The sequence below is a fragment of the Schistocerca gregaria genome, chromosome 3, assembly GCF_023897955.1.
Source record: "Schistocerca gregaria isolate iqSchGreg1 chromosome 3, iqSchGreg1.2, whole genome shotgun sequence".
Taxonomy (NCBI): domain Eukaryota; kingdom Metazoa; phylum Arthropoda; class Insecta; order Orthoptera; family Acrididae; genus Schistocerca; species Schistocerca gregaria.
In genome coordinates, this window is record NC_064922.1 from 294,525,269 (window position 1) to 294,546,208 (window position 20,940).

A 20,940-nucleotide genomic window follows, 5' to 3' on the forward strand; every position below is an offset into this window, starting at 1 on the left:
CGGAAGATATGTTGATGTGTAAATTACTGTAACTCCTTGATTGGTAAGGCCTTCTGCCGGCCGCGGTGGTCTCGCGGTTCTGGTGCGCAGTCCGGAACCGTGCGACTGCTACGGTCGCAGGTTCGAATCCTGCCTCGGGCATGGATGTGTGTGATGTCCTTAGGTTAGTTAGGTTTAAGTAGTTCTAAGTTCTAGGGGACTAATGACCACAGCAGTTGAGTCCCATAGTGCTCAGAGCCAATTTTGGTAAGGCCTTCTACCATTTCTTACATGCAAACTGTGACCCATTGTCGGATAAGTTAGCCTTAGGTTTCCCAAACTTCACAAAATAATCACCTTCCAATTTACTCAAAACGGCTTTTCCAGTAGCTCTACGTAGAGGATAAAGTTTTATAAATTTAGAAAACACCTCCAAAACTACAAAAATGTATGCAAAATCTCCCTTGGTTTTTGGTAACTTACCATAAAGATCCACCGATAACAGTTCCATTACATCATTCTATTTAATATTTTGCATAGGGAGCCTACATTTTTGGTTAGTAACTTTGGTTCTTTGACATTTGTCAATGTCTTAATAAGGTTATTCACTCTCTTCACCATGTTGTCAAAAGATACCCATTCCCTCAATTTCTGTATACACTTCTTGGCACCAACATGTACAAAATATAGTCTGTTATATCATCTATATATCCATGGGGCCAACGTACGTTCCAATCTTCTGAATTTTCATCAGTTCATCTAAACAACACTCCATCATGAATTTTGTAATACTTTGGCAACTTATTGTTACTATCTTTCCTTTCCAGTTCAGGCTTCATCATTTTCCATACTTCATCCTGATTCTGATATCTTCTCATGTTTTTGCAAATACCTTCAATTTTCTTCTCTCTTTGAACACCTTTTATATAAAACAACTTTACATGCTCTTCATCAACATCATACCCTGTATCATTACCTTCACTCAATGGTAACCTGGATAAAGCATCTGCTACTTTGTTCTGTGTACCTTTAATATACTTTATCTCAAAAGGAAACTGTTGTAAGAACAAAGTCCATCTTGTTAACAATCTATGTTCCAGTCAAAGCTTTTTGAAACATATAAGGGCTCTGTGATCAGTATATATGATAGTTTTATTCCCCCATAGATAATCTCTCAACTTTTGAAATCCGCAAACTATTGCCAATGCTTCCCACTCAGTCACAGTGTAATTTCTCTCATACCTGGTTAATGACCTACTTGCAAAGGCTATGGTCCTATGATCTTCGTTTTCCTCATCCCCAAAATTTTGAAACAATTCTACTCCAATACCATACCCACTCGAATCAGTCCCCAAACAGAATGGTTTACTAAGATCCGGATGGTGTAAAATCTTATCCACTTTCAAAGCTTCCTTAAGTTCTTTAAAGGCTTTCTGACACTCTTCTGTCCAAACATAGTTCACTTTAGGACTCAATAAGTTGTTCAGACATGGGACATTAAAAGCTTGCCCTGGCACAAAATTCCAGTAAAGTTTACACATACCCAAAAATGATTTCAACTCTTTTCTATTTCTTGGGGATGGACACTCTTTGATTGCTTTCATTTTGCCTGGATCCATCTTAACACCAGTAGTTGACAAAATCCAACCCAAAAACTTTATCTCTTTGTGAACAAATTTACGCTTTTTGAGTCTCAGGGTCATGCTCCCTTTCCTTAAGGCTTGAAACAACTCATTTAATAAACAACAATGTTCTTCCCATAACTCAGTGGCAACTAATAGGTCATCCACATGTATTGTCAGTTTTGAACTCAGCTCTGGTCCTAATACTTGATCAAGGGCTCGTATAAAAACAGACACACTAATATTCAGCCCAAATGGGACAACAGTGTATTGATAACACTTCCCATTTACCAAAAATGCTGTATACTTCCTATAGTCCTTAGCAAGTGGCATGTGCCAGTATCCGCAGGTCAGATCGAGACTACTAAGATAGTTTACTTTCTGATACCTCTGTAACATCCCCTCCATACTCTCTGTCCTATCAGTTTCTCTCCTTACCACTTCGTCTAACATCCTGGCATCAACGACTAGTCTCACACTACCATCTTTTTTGCCCACAATGACCAGAGGTGAATTATATTCACTCTTTCCTCGCTCTATAACACCACAATTCAACATCCTCTCAGTTTCTTTATTTACTGCCTCCCTCTGTGCAAATGGTATGGAATAAGGTTTTTTCGAAAAAGGTTCATATGGTTCGATATCCAGCTTACATTCATAATTCTTTACTCTTCCTGGCCTGTCACAGAAAACTTCCCTATTCATCCACAAAACTTCTCTCAGTTCTTCTTTCTGGCATTCATTTAACCCTTCAACTTTAGACATTTGGTTCTTCATTTCGTCCATAAGTTCACTTGTATCCTCCTCACTCCTATACTCCAAGTTCAGCTTATCATCACCCAAATTAGTTACTACAGGCATCATTTTCACTTTTAAATACCCTAACAATCGGCCCCTATCTATCAACAATCCATCAAACTTCACATTGATCCTTGACCCATCACCCTCAAAATTAACAAAACTCTCTCCACAATTTATCTCTGCCTTGCACTCTGTCAACCAATCCATGCCCAATATAATAGTCACTGTTAACCCTGGTACTACAAAAAAATTATTTACTAAACCTATGCCCCCAATCTCAAATTCCAAAATTATTTGGTGTTTAATTACCTTGCTTAATTTACCTGTAGCATCCACTATCTTCAATCCTACTACTGGTACATTTATCACTTCATTATGCTCCTTTATGTAATTAAATAAGCTTTCAGCAATAGCACTAATTTCACTACCTGTATCCAAAAGAGCTTTTTCTTCCCTACCATACATTCCAATTCCCACAAAAGGTTGCTCAATCCTATCACCATCATCACTACTTTCTTCACATAACAAATCCTGCTCAATTCCATTATAAGCCCAGTCATCACAATTCAACTTTGACTTTCCTTTCCTTCTAAACATTTCTGAAGAGCACAAACACCTACTTCCTCCTCATCATCAGCTGCTATTCCTACATCTCTGTGAATAATAAAAACATTGACATCTTCTTCATTACTTACTTTCTCTTTATGGTTCAAGGCATGTGTATTCATCACCCCTCCATTGATCACAGAAATTGACCTTTCTCTTGGCTTAGCATCTTTCCTTAAATCACCACATTCATGGAAAGCACCCCTTTCACTACTTTCTTTCTCTCCTCCCATACTGCAACCATTACTCATACTCTCCCTTTCATCATTACCACTTGCATTTTGAAATAATTTCTTTTCATTTATCACTCCCTTTGGCTGCCTTTCATATTCTTTGACTCCTTCATACATCTGGGAAAATCTCTCCATACATGAGTCCCCTAATTCCTTACCACCTTCACCATTAACCTCAGGTCCAATTTCTTCCATCACCAGACCATGATGACTAAACACCATATCACCACAATCGTTACTAATACTATTACCCATCTCTGTATCCCTTACATTACCATAGTGATTTGAAAATTCAATAGGCCCTAACCTTTGACCCGCCCCAGCATGGGCCTTCACTGTAGCGGGGTCCCGTTTCCCTCTCGTGATTCCCCTACTGTCTGATAACCTCGGCTATTTCCTCTAAAAGCTCCTCGGCCTCTTCCCCTACCTCTAAAATTTACTTGGTTCATTCTCCCTACTCTACCCTGATTATCATAATGACCATCCAGATGTCTATTTTCATTAAATGAACAGCCCACTTGCCACCTATTCACATCTCTCACTTTGTTCAGAAAGTCTTTGATAGTACTAAAATTTCCTATCAACCCACATCTTCTGTTAGAAGGCAACTTCCCTATCAATACTTCTATAGTATCCTTGTAACTTCATGTGCTGTCCAAATGTTTTAGTTTACTTATTCATTTCTCACAATATTCTCTCATATTCTCCCTACTACTCCTATCATACCATGGGGCCTTCTTAAAAGCTTCTATGACATAACTTTGTTTTTCTTTCGACCAGTATTCTTTCAAAAACGCTGACACAAAATCCTCATATGTTCCATATTTTTCTGGTGCATCAGCTCCCCAAACTAAACCTTACCCTTTTAAACAAGCACTTGCCCTCCTTAGTTTGTCCTTTTCTGTCCAATCTGTAGTAAACTGACTTCTCAAACTATTCACAAAAGACATGGGATGTACATCTCCACTAGGATCAAAAACTATATTATTGAAACTTCCCTTATCTGTACTATTACTGGTGATGCAGTAAACTGCTTACCCTGTACTGTCTTTTCTAAACTCCCTACCCTATTCTCGATCTTAAAAGTGGTCTCTCTAATATCTTCCACTTCTGCCTTAGTCTCTTGTCTATATTCACGGAACATTCCTTTGCAATAATCTTAAATTTCATCCTTCCCCTTCATACATTCAGTGGTTTGGGTTTTAATGTTTTTATCCAAGCATTCTACACTTTCCTTTATGATGTTTTCAAACTCCTCTTGCTTTTAATTTAACTCAAACTCTGTCTCTTTAAAAGTCTCTTTAACGCCATCTTTAAACTTCTCAAAATCTTTATCAACCTCTCACTTAAAGCCCAAGATTTTCTTTTCCAACCCATCTTCCATTTCCTGTTTAAATCCCCTCGGACGTTTTTCAAACTTTTCGTCTAGCTTTTTTATTTCTTCATCCATTTTTTCCTGTGAGTTGCTGACAGGTTCTAGCTTTCCACTCACTTCTGTTTTCATTCCTTCCAGTTTCGTCAAGAGCAATGCTAACATACTTTCCACTCCTCCCTTGCCGTCTGCTTCTCTTCAGACACCTGGTTCCACTTTAATGTCTAATCCTTTATCTACCTTTTCCATAACAAAATCTTCTTGTTTATTTTTTTCTTGTTCACTTTCACACACCTTGAAACTAGCTACACGCTCATCTTCTTTGATTGTCATTTTGTCTACAAGAGGTAACCCACACAAAACAAAAAAATACAATTTTCCGTCTTCCAAATTCAAACATCGATCCTAAGATTGACAGGTTCGAAAAGACAGTATTACTAAAACACTGTCCTCTCACAACACGGCGCCATATGTGATGACCTCAACCCACAGGAAAAATAATTATCAAAATCTGAAATTTGAAGTCATACAAAATTCTAGTTGAAAAACCACACTCTTGGTTATACTACTCAATTGGTCACGATCCCACTTTGTTTATGAACTGAAAACTCTATTGTTCACGAGAAACTGCTCTGATATTAACCTGAACCGACAAAATTGTGTATATATTCTCTGAAACTTCAAAGGAATAAGAAAAAATGACAAAATTTCGTGAATCACACACCATACTGTTAACAATCGCATGAACACTGGGGGGTTTCACCATACATCTACCCATTTTTGAGTATAACCAGTGTCTCTTAATACTACGACTCGTAGCAATACAATATCAAAAAACTTTTATTACTGGGTCAAGAGTCACTACGTGATTTGACAGCTGACATTTATAATTTCCGCTCACGTCAGGAAAAGCACCAATACGGGAATAGCAGCTTTTACATTGTTGGTCAGAACGCAAGCAATTATGGCAGTCGCCGTAATTTTCACACGAAGCCATATTTCGCGACAAAAATACTCTTATTAGTTACTGTCATATATCTAGCCTCATAACAATACATAAAACTACATAAAATAACTACAATAATATGGACATGCAAGGAGAATTAGTCCTAATGAGAGGAAGAGGTTAATATTTACTGGTGTTTGAACAATGACTACCAGGCAACTTTTAATTCACTGACTGTAATTTTATTTTCGTTAGCAGAAAGCAAACAGACTAAACAAAGAATTTAATTAAACAGAGTCTGTAATTCTTATACCCTTAATAGAGAAAGAAAGTTTCTACGTCAGGGGATAGCGTTCAGCGAAATCCCTTAACTTTTTGTTGCATACGAAGCGTTGCGTTAGGCAGCACGATGTCGGCGGGTTGCGTTGATGAGAGCAGGATACAGGCAGTTCCGCTGGTTGATCTTCTCCTGCGAAACGCAAATATAGTTCCGGCACAGCTGTATCATTAACCCCGTGGTGATTAACAAACAACAAGACGCCACTATATGAACGTTGTTGACATGTCCTCTCTTTCAAAGTACATGAAAGGTAAATGGTATTTTAAAAATGGAATAAGATAATATACACTAATGGCCACTAAAATTGCTACACCAAGAAGAAATGCTGATGATAAAAGGGTATTCATTGGACAAATATATTATATTACAACTGACATGTATTTACATTTTCACGCAATTTCGGTGCATAGATCATGAGAAATCAATACCCAAAACAACCACCTCTGGCCGTAACAACGGCCTTGATACACCGGGGCATTGACTCAAATAGAGCTTGGATGGCGTGTACAGGTACAGCTGCCCATGGGGCTTCGACGCGATACCACAGTTCATCAAGAGTAGTGACTGGCGTATTCTGACGTGCCAGTTGCTCAGCTACCATTGACCAGACATTTCTAGTTGTTGACAGATCTGGAGAATGTGCTAGCCTGGGCAGCAGTCGAACATGTTCTGTATCCAGAAAGGCCCGTATAGGACCTGCAACATCCAGTCGTGCATTATCCTGATATAATGTAGGGTTTCGCAAGGATCGAATGAAGGGTAGAGCCACGGGTCGTAACACATCTGAAATGTAACGTCCACTGTTCAAAGTGCCGTCAATGCGAACAAGAGGTGACTGAGACATGTAAACAATGGCACCCCATACCATCACGTCGCGTGATACGCCAGTATGGCGATGACGAATACACCCTTCCAATGTGCGTTCACCACGATGTCGCCAAATACGGATGCGCCCATCATCATGCTGTAAACAGAACCTGGATTCATCCGAAAAAATGACGTTTTGTCATTCGTGAGGACACCATCGCAGGCTCTCCTGTCTGTGATGCAGCGTCAGGGGTAACGGCAGCCATGGCCTCCGAGCTGATACTCCATGCTGCTGCAAACGTCGAACTGTTCGTGCAGACAGTTGTTGTCTGGTCTTGTCTTGTCTTGTCTGTCGACTGAGGGATCGAGACGAGGCAGAACGATCCGTTACAGCCATGCGGATAAGATGCTTGTCATCTCGACTGCTAGTGATACGAGGCCATTGGGATCCAGTACGGCGTTCCGTATTACCCTCCTGAACCCACCGAAACCATATTCTGCTAACAATCATTGGATGTCGACCAACGCGAGCAGCAGTGTCGCGATACGATAAACCGCAATCGTGGTAGGCTACAATCCGGCCTTTATGAAAGTCGGAAACGTGATGGTACGCATTTGTCCTCCTTACACGAGGCATCACAACAACGTTTCACCAGGCAACGCCGGTCAATTGCTGTTTGTGTATGAGAAATCGGTTGGAAATTTTCCTCATGTCAGCAGGTTGTAGGTGTCGCCACCGGCGCCAACCTTGTGTGAATGCTCTGAAAAGCTAATCATTTGCATATCACAGCATCTTCTTCCTGTCGGTTAAATTTCGCGTCTGTAGCACGTCATCTCCGTGGTCTAGCAATTTGATGGCTAGTAGTGTATTACACTTCTGTTACAGAGTTGGTTAGAAGAGAAAATCTGCAAAGTGGGCAAAGGTACAAAATTCTCACATACTGCCTAAACAAAGCTGCACGAAGATTCTAATAAGACTTCAAAGTAGTGAGAATATGATAACTTGCTTTAAATGTTTAGAAATGGAAAAATTTGCGGTTCATCAGGCTTTAAAACGTAGTATGCCGTGACTGCAAAATGCACGAACCTCAAGTAGAATCACTCAATTTTTACAAGAAGAAGGGACAGGACGATAGGTCGTGTCTCAAGACACCAAGGAATAACTTCTATGGTGCTAGAGGGAGCTATAGAATGTAAAAACTGGAGCGGAAGGCAGAGACCGGAAATTACCCAACAAATAACTGAGGACATGATGTGCAAATGCTAGAATGAGATGAAGATGTTGACACATGAGCGGAATTCGTGAAAGGTTGCTTCAGATCAGTTAAGAGAATGAAGGGAAAAATGAAATGGAACTACCACATAACCTTGATCGCAGGTAAAGCAGATGGCAGACTTCGGTAGAGTGGTTGGATACTGGTGAAATGTTATCAGCCCACAAAGGAGACTGCTTAGAAAACACTAATGTGTCACGACTCCTGTGTCAGATCTTTCGATTTTTCTCACGTGTGAGAGACCTAAACAAAATAGTATTAACAAGGAATATTGACCGCATACAAAGAGAAACGGCACAAACAATCAGAAGTTCGTTTGACTCCCTGCAAAACGTCACAGGGATGCTGAAAAATCTGAACTGGCAATCGCTTGAAGACAGAGGCCAAGTGTCCATCGAAAGCCCATGTGAAAAGCTTCAAGAACCTGTCTAAGTCAATAATCTGGTAATATACTGCAATACCTAACGTATCGCTTTCGCAGGGACAGTGAAAACAAGGGCGGGCTGCTTACAGGGTACACAGATATACTGAGGTAATTATTTTTCCCTGTTCCGTACTAGAATGTAACATGCCCTCCAAAATGGGAAGTACCATCTGCCATGCATTTCGTAGTGATATGCAGACTATGGACATAGATGTAGATGGAGGACTTTTCAGAACGTTATGAGAGAGATCATCCTACCGAGCCACTTCACTATTAGACTTCATACACTGAGGGCAAAATATAACTGACACAGAAAATATTTACGCACCTTGAGGAAGACCTCACAACTTACATCATCTGCCTCTGATGCGGAAGAGATATTTTGGTTTGCCTATCTCAAGGTCCCTGAAATATTTTCTAGGCCAGTTTTATCCTCCAGCCCTTCAAGAGAGACACTTTGTTACAGCTAGGAGGGCCCCAGTACTTCGGTTCAGAAAGCAAAGACCGTCAGCGGGTCCTTGAACAACACGGTAGCAGCAGCAGCAACAGCTACGTCCGCAGCCGCGAGAAGCCCGTAACGTGTATCAAATGGTTCAAATGGCTCTGAGCACTATGGGACTAGACTTCTGAGGTCATCAGTCCCCTAGAACTGAGACTACTTAAGCCTAACTACCCTAACAGGACATCACACACATCCATGTCCGAGGCAGGATTCGAACCTGCGACCGTAGCGGTAACGCAGTTCCAGACTGTAGCGCCTAGAACTTCTCGGCCGCTCGGGTCGGCCTGACGTGTATCCAACGAACGCTGCTGACGTGCGCAAACCACCGCCAAGTCCCACGTCAGTTCTCCACCACGCACCTTACCGTCTCGTAAATGACACGCACTTAATCTCTCCCGTCACAGTCCACTTGACAACTGTGTTTTTACGTTTCAATCAATAATTAATTATGAAAAGCGACCGACGGCGATGTTCATCAACTTAATGGGCGTATTCCCGTGATTTTATTTTGTTATCAGAGTAAAGGAACGCTATCATTGTCTTGTTGTATATCGTGAAGTCAACAGACATGCTCCAAGCACAACATTTTGTGAAAATATATGATTGTAATGTACTGTATTGAGTTGCTTGCAGCTGGGGACCAGATCGCTTAATTTGTATAATCTCAAGTGCAGTTATTTATTACCGACTGAAAGAAATCTGTTTCTTTTCGTCTTTTGTTTCACTTGTTTTCTCAAGTGGGAAAAATTTAATCACCTTCTTTACGTACCATCTAATTCATTTAAAGTATACTGTTATAAACTACATTTTATGTTTTGCTTCAGGATGCAACACGAATGAGTTTTTTTTATAAGTCCAATACACGAACAAGCTATGTACAGTTGTCTCTGTGAGAGACGTAATCTGTTAAATTAACTCCGCAGTCTGTAATGTTTTCCTTGTGGTTTGTTTACAGTCAGACTGTCTTGCTGGGTAGTGGAGCCTGTTAAAGATGAATGGTAAGCTAGCTGAAAGGAAGGGAGCCTTGTAAAGCTGATTGGTAGGTTAGTTTCAAAGAGCGGAATTCGCGGTATGAGTACGACTTGCCTTGCCTTTTGCGGATAGTATTTCCGCATCTCTAATGCTTATCAGAAGCTGTTTTCCAGGAACATCGAGTGATTTCAGAAATTCTGTTGGAAAGGTTACACATTCGTCTTGGTTTACCATTGCGCCGATGGATTTCAATATTTTTTCCTCCCCTAGTATCACTTTTCGTATTCACTGATTTATTGCTGAACTACGTCGCTACTTGTTCGCTCACGAAACCACTCTTTGTTTACGTAGCTCCTCTCTATGTACATTTACATTTAAATGATTACTCTGCAGTTCACAGTTAAGTGGCTAGCAGAGGGTTCACAGAAACACCTGTTAACTATTTCTCTACCGTTCCACTCTCGAGCAAATGGTGGGAAAACGAGCACTAAATGTTTCCGTCTGAACTATGATTTCGCTTATTTTGTATTATGACGAATATTCGTCCCTCTGTAGGTGGGGCCAACTAAATATTTTCACACTATGAGGAGACAGTTGATGATTGAAATTTCATGAGAAGGTCCTGCCCTCGTTCTAATGACTGCCACCCCAATTCGTGTATCATATCCATGGCACCCTCTCCCCTATTTCACGGCAATACAAAACGAGCTGCCATTCTTTGAACTTTTTCGAAGTGCTCCGTCGGTCGGTCCTACCTGACGTAGACCACACGCCGCACAGAAACACTCCAGAATAGGGCGGATAAGTGTAGTGTAAGGTTTCACGTCAGTTAACCTGTTACATTTTCTGTGTTATGCCAATAAATCGCAGCCTTCGATTTGCTTTCCCCACAACATTATCTATGTGGTCATTCGAATTTAAGTTGCTCGTAATCGTAATCGCTAAGTATTTATTTCAGTTTACAGCCTTTAAATTCGCTTGATTTATCGTGTAACTGAAGTTTAGAGTACTGTCTTTGGTAATCATGTGGACGACTTCACACATTTAGTAATTTAGAGTCAATTGCCACTTTTTGCACCATACAGATATCTTGTAATTTTGCAATTTGTTTTCATCATCTGATGACATTACATGACGGTAAATGACAGCATCATCCGCAAACTATATAAGAGTAGTGCCCAGATTGTCTCCTAATTCGTTTATGTAGTACATGAATAAGAGAGGGCCAATAACCTTCGTTTGAGAACGCCAGATATTACTTCTGTGTTACCCGATGACTTTCCATCAGTTATTACAAACTGTGACCGTCCTGACTGGAAATCACCAATCCAGTCACACAACTGAGGCGACACTCCATAGGAACACAATCTAATTACAAGTCGTTTATGAAAAACGATGGCGAATACTTTCTATAAATTCCCTGTCGAGTTCACTCATTACTTTTGAGAACATAGAGCTAGTTGTGTTTCGCAAGAATGATATTTTCTGAATCCGTGTTGGTCATTTGTCAATAAGACGTCTTCTTCGAGATAATTCGTAATTTTCGAGGACAGTATATATTCCAAAATCCTACACCATAAGCCCGTACATATTGTCGGTGTGTTGTTGCCTTGTCTTTACTCCGTTGAAACCTTAACCGAATGCGACAATTTTCCGTATTGCGGATCAAAGTGGTATGTGTCGTCTCCAAGTTGTATTCGAGAACATTTTAGCATATTCGTTAGCATTCGAAATATCTGTGAAATCTGTGCGTCATTATAGAACAATCTCGAATTTTTTCCTTCAAAAATACGTTGATGCGAAAGAGACAGATCGTGTCATGGTGACCACCAAGATGTGAAGGCGACCACTTGAAACACTTTGCCTTCGTAACCACAACAGCAGCTACATCACAACCATTATACTCTACATAATGTCGGATCTTTAGGTAGCATCAGACACAAAAACCAGTGTTCAGAAATGGGTGGTTTTGGAGGTATCACCTTAATTTACAAACACTTTAATATAAACTGCCAACGGCCTTGACGCAGTGGTAACACCAGTTCCCGTCAGATCACCGAAGTTGGGCGCTGGCTGGCTGGTCACTTGGATGGGTGACCATCCGGTCTGCCGAGCGCTGTTGGCTAGCTGGGTGCACCCAGCTCTTGTGAGGCAAACTGAGGAGCTACTTGACTGAGAAGTAGCGGCTCAGGTCTCGGAAACAGAGCAGTATGCTGACCACATCCCCCCCCCCCCCCCCCCCCCATATCCGCATCCAGTGATGCCTATAGGGTGTATGACACGGCGGCCGGTCGGTACCGTTGGGCGTTCATGGCCTGCTTGGGAGCAGTTTCGTCTTAATATATAGTGCTCTGTAAAACTGAAAAGAAGAGATACAGTAAGTAACAACGCATTAACTAATCTGTGGTAACGAATGAAATTGTGAGAGCACGTTGCCAGAGGTGTCCGTGATGCACAAAAAGTTGGACGTCACATCGTGTGAGGTCAGCGTGACCATGTCCGCCCCCGGTAGCAGAGTGGTTAGTGCGACCGAATTCAATCCTAAGGGCCCGGGTTCGATTCCCGGCTGGGTTGGGGATTTACTCCGCTCATGGGCCTGGGTGTTCTGTTGTCCTATTCATCATTATTTCATACCCATCGACGCCCAAGACGACGAAGTGGCGTCAAACAGAAAGACTTGCACTCAGCGAACGGGAGGCCCTATTAAAACGACATTTTTTTTAGCGTGACCATAGCGACAAATGGGGCTCGCCCTACAACACGAGTCAATTGAAGGAAAAGGAAAGGACAGCATGTGTGTGTGTGTGTGTGTGTGTGTGTGTGTGTGTGTAGGTGAATGTCAATCAGCGAACAGATAGAGTGCACTGTGGTGCTGTTCCTCATGACAAGGCCCGGAGACTACATTTGGGATATGATACACGGGGAAGATTCATCGGGAAACTGAAGAAAGATGAAGTGTGACGAGAGTAGCCCAGGTGTTTGGTATTCCTCACCCTATGTGAAGACATTACTAATTACGCATATCATTTTTTTGTGATTTTCTTTGGATTTCTATTCTTTTGCTTTTGTTCATATGGGCACTTCTAATTGTGATTATGGAACATTCTACTGTGGTTTTTAAATGTAAAGATGTAATTGTGAATATTTCGTTTGCCAATGGATAAATATGTTTCTTGCTTTGTACCTGTGGTACGGTTTCTAAAGTTCTCTTTTGGAATATTATTCATTGTGAAAAATGCAGTCAATAACATTTATAAAGGTGTATGTAATTCACGATAACGATATAACATCTATAGACAGGGACAGCGATACTGATATCGAGAGTCGAAAGGGTGTTGCGTAGTGGAGGGGATGGTGGATGGCGTGCCTGTGAAGCGTGCGCTGCAAAAAATAGTACTGTGTTCCATGAAAAGCCTACGTAATTGTATGGACAGTGATACCGAACTATCAGATTGTTAATTCTCTTTACCACTGCGGTATGTAATGCCATTGCCAGCGCACTTTAAGAGCAAATAAACCGGACTGCGAAAGTGCCGTTAACATTACTTTGTTGTGGCCGACACGAACTGTGCCTTTATTCGAATGAACTTTGCTGGTATTGGTTTTTTTTTTGGGGGGGGGGGGGGGGTGAACTGTTGTATATCACATTCTATCAAGCCATGACTAATTAACTGTGCAATGTAAATGGCTTTCAGTGACGTTGTCGAAGTTTGAAATGCGAGAAAAGAGTGGACATTGTTTACGGTGTGCTTCACATACATGAACAATTCTATGAACTGTGTATTAGTGGCTAAGACTATATGAATGTGGCGAACCGTGTAATTATGGACGATAGCGCCACGGACAGTGCATAAAGTGTGATTGCATATTATACTAACAGACGACCAACGCGAGCAGCAACGTCGCGATACGATAAACCGTAATGGCGATAGGCTACAATCCGACCTTTATCAAAGTCGGAAATGTGATGGTACGCATTTCCATGGCTCTCTCACGAGGCATCACAACATTGCACCAGGCAAGGCCGGTCAACTGCTGTTTGTGTATGAGAAATCGGTTGTAAACTTTCCTCATGTCCGCACTTTGTAGGTGTCGCCACCGGCGCCAACCTTGTGTGAATGCTCTGTTCGTACAGATGGTTGTTGTCTTGCAAACATCCCCACCTGTTGACTCAGGGATCGAGACTTGGTGCTCGATCCGTTACAACCATGCGGATAAGATGCCTGTCATCTCGACTGCTAGCGATACGAGGCCGTTGGGATCCAGCACGGCGTTCCGTATTACCCTCCTGAACCCACCGATTCCATTTTCTGCTGACAGTCATTGGATCTCGACCAACGCGTGCAGAAATGTCGCGATACGATAAACCGCAGTGGCTATAGGTTACAATCCGACCTTTATGAAAGTAGGAAACGTGATGGATGGTACGCATTCCTCCTCCTTACACGAGGCATCACGACAACGTTTCACCCGGCAACGCTGGTCAAGTGCTGTTGGAAACTTTTCTCAAGTCTGTACGTTGTAGGTGTCGCCACAGGCGCCAACCTTGTGTGAATGCTCTGAAAAGCTAATCATTTGCATAACACAGCACCTTCTTCCTGTCGGTTATATTTCGCGTCTGTAGCAGATCATTTTAGTGGTGTATCATTTCGTGCCTAGTAGATGTGTCCATTTTTAATTCCTGTCTGTGAGAATGTTTTGTTATCGTGCCTGTCTATAGCCCACCAAAACACAGGACTGGTGTGTTAACGCTCTTTCCTCTCAACTAATGGCTCTTCAAGGCCCAGCCATGGCGACTTTCACCGTCCGACTCCAGACTGAGGTTCCAGCTGCCCCTGTGACACAGGCCTCCTGCACATCAGTGCCACAGTTCAGGGAATGGCTCCCTGACCAATATAAAAATTACAGTGTTGTGTCCTTTCACACAGAGAATTGAATACGCTGCCTTTTTTTTAACAATCAGCTAACATTTATTCTCTTGATGTGTGTCTATTGCGATTGGTTATGGTACCCATGTCATCAACAAAAAGGATTAATTCTGCTTAACCTTTAATGGAAAGTCATCCACACGTAGGAGGAGGAACAGTGGACCTAATATTGTGTCTACTTGTAATTTCCAAAGAGTACTGTATATTAATCGGGGGCCTAGAAACGACCGAGAGGCTCCGTCCCCGCCGCAGCCGCAGTTGTCCACAACCCCCGACCAAAGTCCACTTCACCCCTCCGCCGTCGCACACCGAATCACTGTCTCAGGGTTATTGTGCAGTTCAGCTCCCGGCGGACACTCCCCCACTCCCGCTCCCCTGAGAGTACGCCTCACACCAGACGAGTGTAACCTCTATGTCTGCGTGGTAGAGTAATGGTGGTGTACGCGTACATAGAAAACTGTTTTGCGCAGCAATCGCCGACATAGTGTAACGGAGGCGGAATAAGGGGAACCAGACCGCATTCGCCGAGGCAGATGGAAAACCACGTAAAAACCATCCACAGACTGACCAGCTCACAGGACCTCGATTGGTGCCGGGGACCAGGCTCTTCTTCCCGATCCGGAAAGCCGTTCGTTAGGCCGCACGGCTAACCGGGCGGGCTTCGCAAGAGTAAGAAAAAATTTCCTTATATACATTTAATTTTCAATTTTAACATGAGCCATTTGTAAGGTTTATAGTTAATTACATAAAATCTCGCAATTTCTCACAAAGTGTTGTGATTTATACTGTTAAATGCCATAGCTATATCGCATAAAACAATGATTCTTAGCCTTATTTAATTCTTGCTGAGTCTAATTTTAGCGAAAACTATAGGGCAGTGCCTAAGGGATCAAATAAATAATATTGTAACAGAAGAACGTAACATATACTGTGCAAAAGAACAAATAAAGCGAAGTAGCATAAAACAAAAACAGCACATGAACGGAATGGGAGAACACAGATCAATAAAAAAGTAACAAATATAAACGATTAGGAAACAGAGATGTAGGACGATCGAGAAACAGATGGCTTCAATAAAGACGGAGTATGTTGAACGCCTGCTTCATGACGCGAAGAAAAAGTCGAAGAACCTCCTTCGTCAGTGCACGTGTGAACAGCATTATCCATTGAGCAAACCTTCTGAGAACCTGATTGTTATTTATTAAGTACAGCACTAATAGCTACGTAGAATCATATTATGGAGTATATTGCTTTGCCAAAAAATGTTGGAATATTACACTGAAAAGCCAAAACAAGATGACCACTGCCCACCGCTACGCTGGATGCCGTCTGTTAGCGTTGCGGGCACGTAGCGCGGTAACGAAAGTATGTAAGAGTGCAAGGTACCGGGGCTGGCAGTGTATTTAACACTAAATTCTTCTAGAATCCTCATATTTTAATGATGCTCTGAGCCCTCCCTATTCTAACTCCGACTTTTGCTGTTGAACATGGATTAAAAAGAAACGCGAACTGACTGTAATCAACCCTGCAAGTGGATTAGAAAAGAGTTTTGCACCTGCAATAATTTACTTTGATAGAAATTAATTTGATAAAGAAGTTTCATTAACGTGGTGAGAAATAAAAATGAAACGTTTACAATACATCAAACTGAATCAAATTGGATACTCAAATAAATGCTGTGAAGGTGAAGTTGTCCATAAACTAGATTGTGACATTTATGACGAAGTGGTATGTGGAGCCAATACCTTGCAAGTCAAATCTTAAGACAAACGCCCAGCCAACCCAACATTAATTGCTGCTACATTAATGAGAACTCAGACAATGAACATCCAAGACAGAACCACGTAAGAGAAGACGGAAACAGGCGCGCTCTGCTGAGCTCTGATTATCACAGAACAAATTCCCTAATCTGCCGATGCTGCGGACATACATTACCAAGCTGCCTTTTTAACTGCAAGGAAATGATCTGGCGTACCGGAAGCGATGGCTGGTTGCTTCGACGTCCCGTCGTGGTGATGATAATGTCGCTAGTATAGCCCGAAACAAATTATCCTGGTCTGGTTGTTCCAGACTAAAGACTTCCTACCAATACAAAAGCGCCTCTGAGGGAAACGAAGAAGGCCCGCCACACAATCACTGACGGTACAGCGATTGATTTTAACAAGCGAAGCCACACAGTAACACCGATACAGTCAACTTTAGCCAAAACTGCTCAAGACAGACAACAGAGGCTGCTTGTACGCAAAACGCTCATTTTCCAACTGTACTGGGAAATTTACGTTGAAGTCGAAACTTCAGCAACTTCGTCAAACAGTTACAATTAAATAAAACTATATTAGACAGTCAACCGAAAGCATGCTGTCCAGAGCAGCGAGAGCTCAGTCTTGTAACCTAATCCTACTGAAAGGCGAGAGCCGAGTCTCTCAAGAGCACCTGTACAAACTGAAAACAGAACATTACCGCCCCCACGACAGTGGCCGTGGTTTAACGTTCCAATCAGCAACTCGAAAACCGGCGGAAAATTCCACTCCATTGCCGAAGCACTACCATTCCACCAATGGAGATTCTTGGCGCCAATTTCTGCGCCGATTTTGCTACGTCACGGAGCTATGCCCTGAGCAAGCCAATCACAGTTACGATTTTTCAAAAAACTCGGGAATTGGCCCGCCAGGATTGCCTGGGAACACAAGTCATTACCACACCTCGCTGGTAGCCGGCCAGAAAGTGTTTTCGCTAAGTTTCTGCGAAGTAACGGAATCTCTAGCCCAGCCGCTCCTTCAGGCCCCTGCGGGCGTGTCTCCGCCGCTCTTATGACAAAGTCGGCGTCTGGAAAGCATTCACTCGACTCCCTCACACCCGTCGGCTTAACCCTCCCAAGATCAACAGAGCCCGCCTGTCACCGGACACCTAGGTGACGAGAGACGCTATGTGGGAAGTCTGCGTGTGAAGGAATAGCGACTTTTCACCGCATGCAATTAGAGAGGAAAATCGAATTACTCAAAGATAGAAATATGAGAGGGGGCTTATGCTACCTCTCAAGTGGAGCAGACACAGACGGCGGATCACCCTAGCGAAAATATGGGCTCCAGATGGAGAAATCCACTGAGTTAACTGACTTTGATAAGGGCAGATTACTATTACCCAGAGCTTGTGAACGAGTATCTCGAAAGCGGATAAATTGATCGAATGTTCACATGCTACTGTCATGAGCATCTTCGGAAACAGGTAGAAAGACAGTGAAACTATCACTAGGCGCGGAATGGTTGGAAGTCCACGACTCTTCACCAAACGTGTGGTTCTGAGGCTTGTCTGTTCTGTAAGTAAGGATACATGGTGATATGTGACATCTCTCCCAACATAACACAATGCTGGTGCACGTACAAGTGCACCAGTGCCTCGGAGCACACCGTTCATCATACATTGTTGAACATGGAGCTCCCTACAGGTTCACATGTTGACCCCACGACATCGTCTATTACTATTTAAGTAGACACACGACCTTCGGGATTCGACAGTCGATCAATGGAAACGCGTAACATCTTCTGGTGAATCATATTTTTGCTAAACTATTTCGATTGTAGTCTCCACAAACCCCGTCATTGAGGTGAACGCCAGCTCGAAACGTGCAGCGCGCCACGGACTCAGGCAGGGAGAAGCAGTATTATGCTGTGGGAGGCATTCTGCTGCGCTTTTATGGGACCTGTAGTGGTAATCGAGGGCATGCTTACAGCTGCGAATCACCTACATCCCTTCATGCTTGATGTTTTCTCCGACGGCGATGTTATCTCTCAGCAATATAACAGTCCGTGTCTCGGAGCCAGAACCGTTCTAAAGTGGTTTGAGAAACATTATCGTGAACTCACTTTGATGCTTCGGCGACCGAATTCACCTGATGTAAATCTTGTGGAACCCATGTGGGTCGCTATCGGGCGCCGTCAACGCGTATGCTAATCAACGGCACGTTCTTCACGAAAATTATATGGCCTACGCATAGACATCTAATCCACGTACCTCCATAAACCTAACAACAAACTGTCTGATACGTTATACGCAGAAACAGTGGTGAATTTCGTTCCATAGACGGATAAACAAGTTATTAAGCAGGTGGTCATAATATTTTTGTTCATCAGCGTGTATCAGCACTCAGATACGTCGTCACTTACTAACAGAACTTCTGTCACTTTTATTGTGAAGTGGTTTATTACGTCGTTATTCATGCTGCACTATATTAAAAATTCGAAAAACAGAAGGTAAAGACAGAGAGAGAGAGACAGAGAGAGAGAGAGAGAGAGAGAAAGAGAGAGGACGATCATACCTAGTGATCTTGTGGAAGAAGAGGAGGGGGGGGGGGCATATCATCTCGTTAACAAATGTTAATGTTAGGTTACTTCTGGAAGAGAATCCGGCTCCCTAAGACAAGAGGGATGGAAAAGGAAGTAGACATCCGCGTTGTCGACAGATATGCGCAGCCTTCCTTTTCGTAGATCATATTTGTGTGCCATTCCCATGGATACCAACTAAAATATTAATATATAAACGGTTGTTTTTCATTTTTTCTGTGAAGCTGTATCGTTGAACAATTACAACCATTTAAACGGCAAGGTTAGAGTATATTTTATTGTGCTCAATTGGGCGGCAAACCCTTCTGCCCGAAAACGTGTGTGACAGTTACGTATCAGAGCAACAGATGCACTCAAGGAAGAGACCGTCTTTTGTGGAGGCAGGCAGAAGAGGCTCACTCCCGTCCTAACAATTATTTCGCAGCCTGATCTCATTTTCGTCGTGGACAATGCTTTGGCGGAGGAGGGGAGCATTGACGGGCCCCGCTACGGACAGCGCAGTCGTTAGGCGGGTTAAGGAGAACAGACGTGGGCCCGCCAGACAAAAGAGCCACTAACAAGCCGGGGGCCCGGAGCCCAAGGAACCCTCCTCCCTCCCTCCCTCTCTCTGTCCCAGGAGCTCTCGGCCACGTATCGGCTGCTCTTTGTGCGCCTACATAAAGTGGCTGGCCGGCGTCTCTTTCTTCTGCTCCTCTTTTATCGTCTTACTGTTCTTCATTTGCAAACTGATTTTGTCCATTCTCCTTCAGTGTCGGCTTCCAGATCTCCTATTTGATGATCGTTACGAGGTGTAAGTATACTTTAGAAGAAAATAGCCTAGACATGATGGGGCATGTTATGACAATCAGCAATGACGTCTTCATGCCACTACAAGATATGTCAATAATTTTGTTTTACAGTGTGACATGGTTGGAAATCGTTCATTGGAAGTCGCCTTTCAAGCCACTGATGTTTACTGGAATTGTGAATCGCTATACTATTGCTAAGACTGTTACTTCCTAGCTGTCAGGTTGGAGAAACGCGATCTGTGAGTGTTAAAAATTATTGGATTCTTATGATTAATCGTTTACTAGTCAAGTCGCCAAAGTTATTTACAAACGCTTATAACTAGTTTCGGCAAAAACTGCTAGCCATCTTCACACCAAATACGACAAACATTGCTGTGTCTAATCACCACGCCGGTAGGAGACACAGTGTCATCAATAAAATACGTAATTAACTGAGTTGAAGCAGGTTAGCTGTTTAAGCTGAAACTGCTCTGAAGATCCAACGAAACTGTTACACCTGCCTAATATCGTCTACGGTCCCCGCGAGCAAGCAGAAGTGTCGCAACATGACGTGGCATTGACTAATGTCTGAAGTAGTGCTGGATGGAATTGACACCATAAATCCTGCACGGCTGTCCATAAATCCGTAAGACTTCGAAGGGGATCTCTTCTGAACAGCACGTTGCAAAGCATTCAAGATATGCTCAATAATGATCATGTCTGTGGAGTTTGGTGACCAGTGCAAGTGTTTCAACTCAGAAGAGTGTTCCTAGAGCCACTGTGTGGAAATTCTGGACGTGTGGGGTGTCACATTGTCCTGCTGGAATTTCCCAAGTCCGTCGGAATGCACAATGGACATGAATGGATGCACGTGATAAGACAGGATCCTTACATACAGGTATGTGTCACCTGTCAGAGTCGTATCTAGGCGTCTCAGGGATCCAATATCACCTCCAACTGCACAAGCCCCACACCATTACAAGCTTGAACAGTCCCCTGCTGACATGCAGGGTCCACGGATTCATGA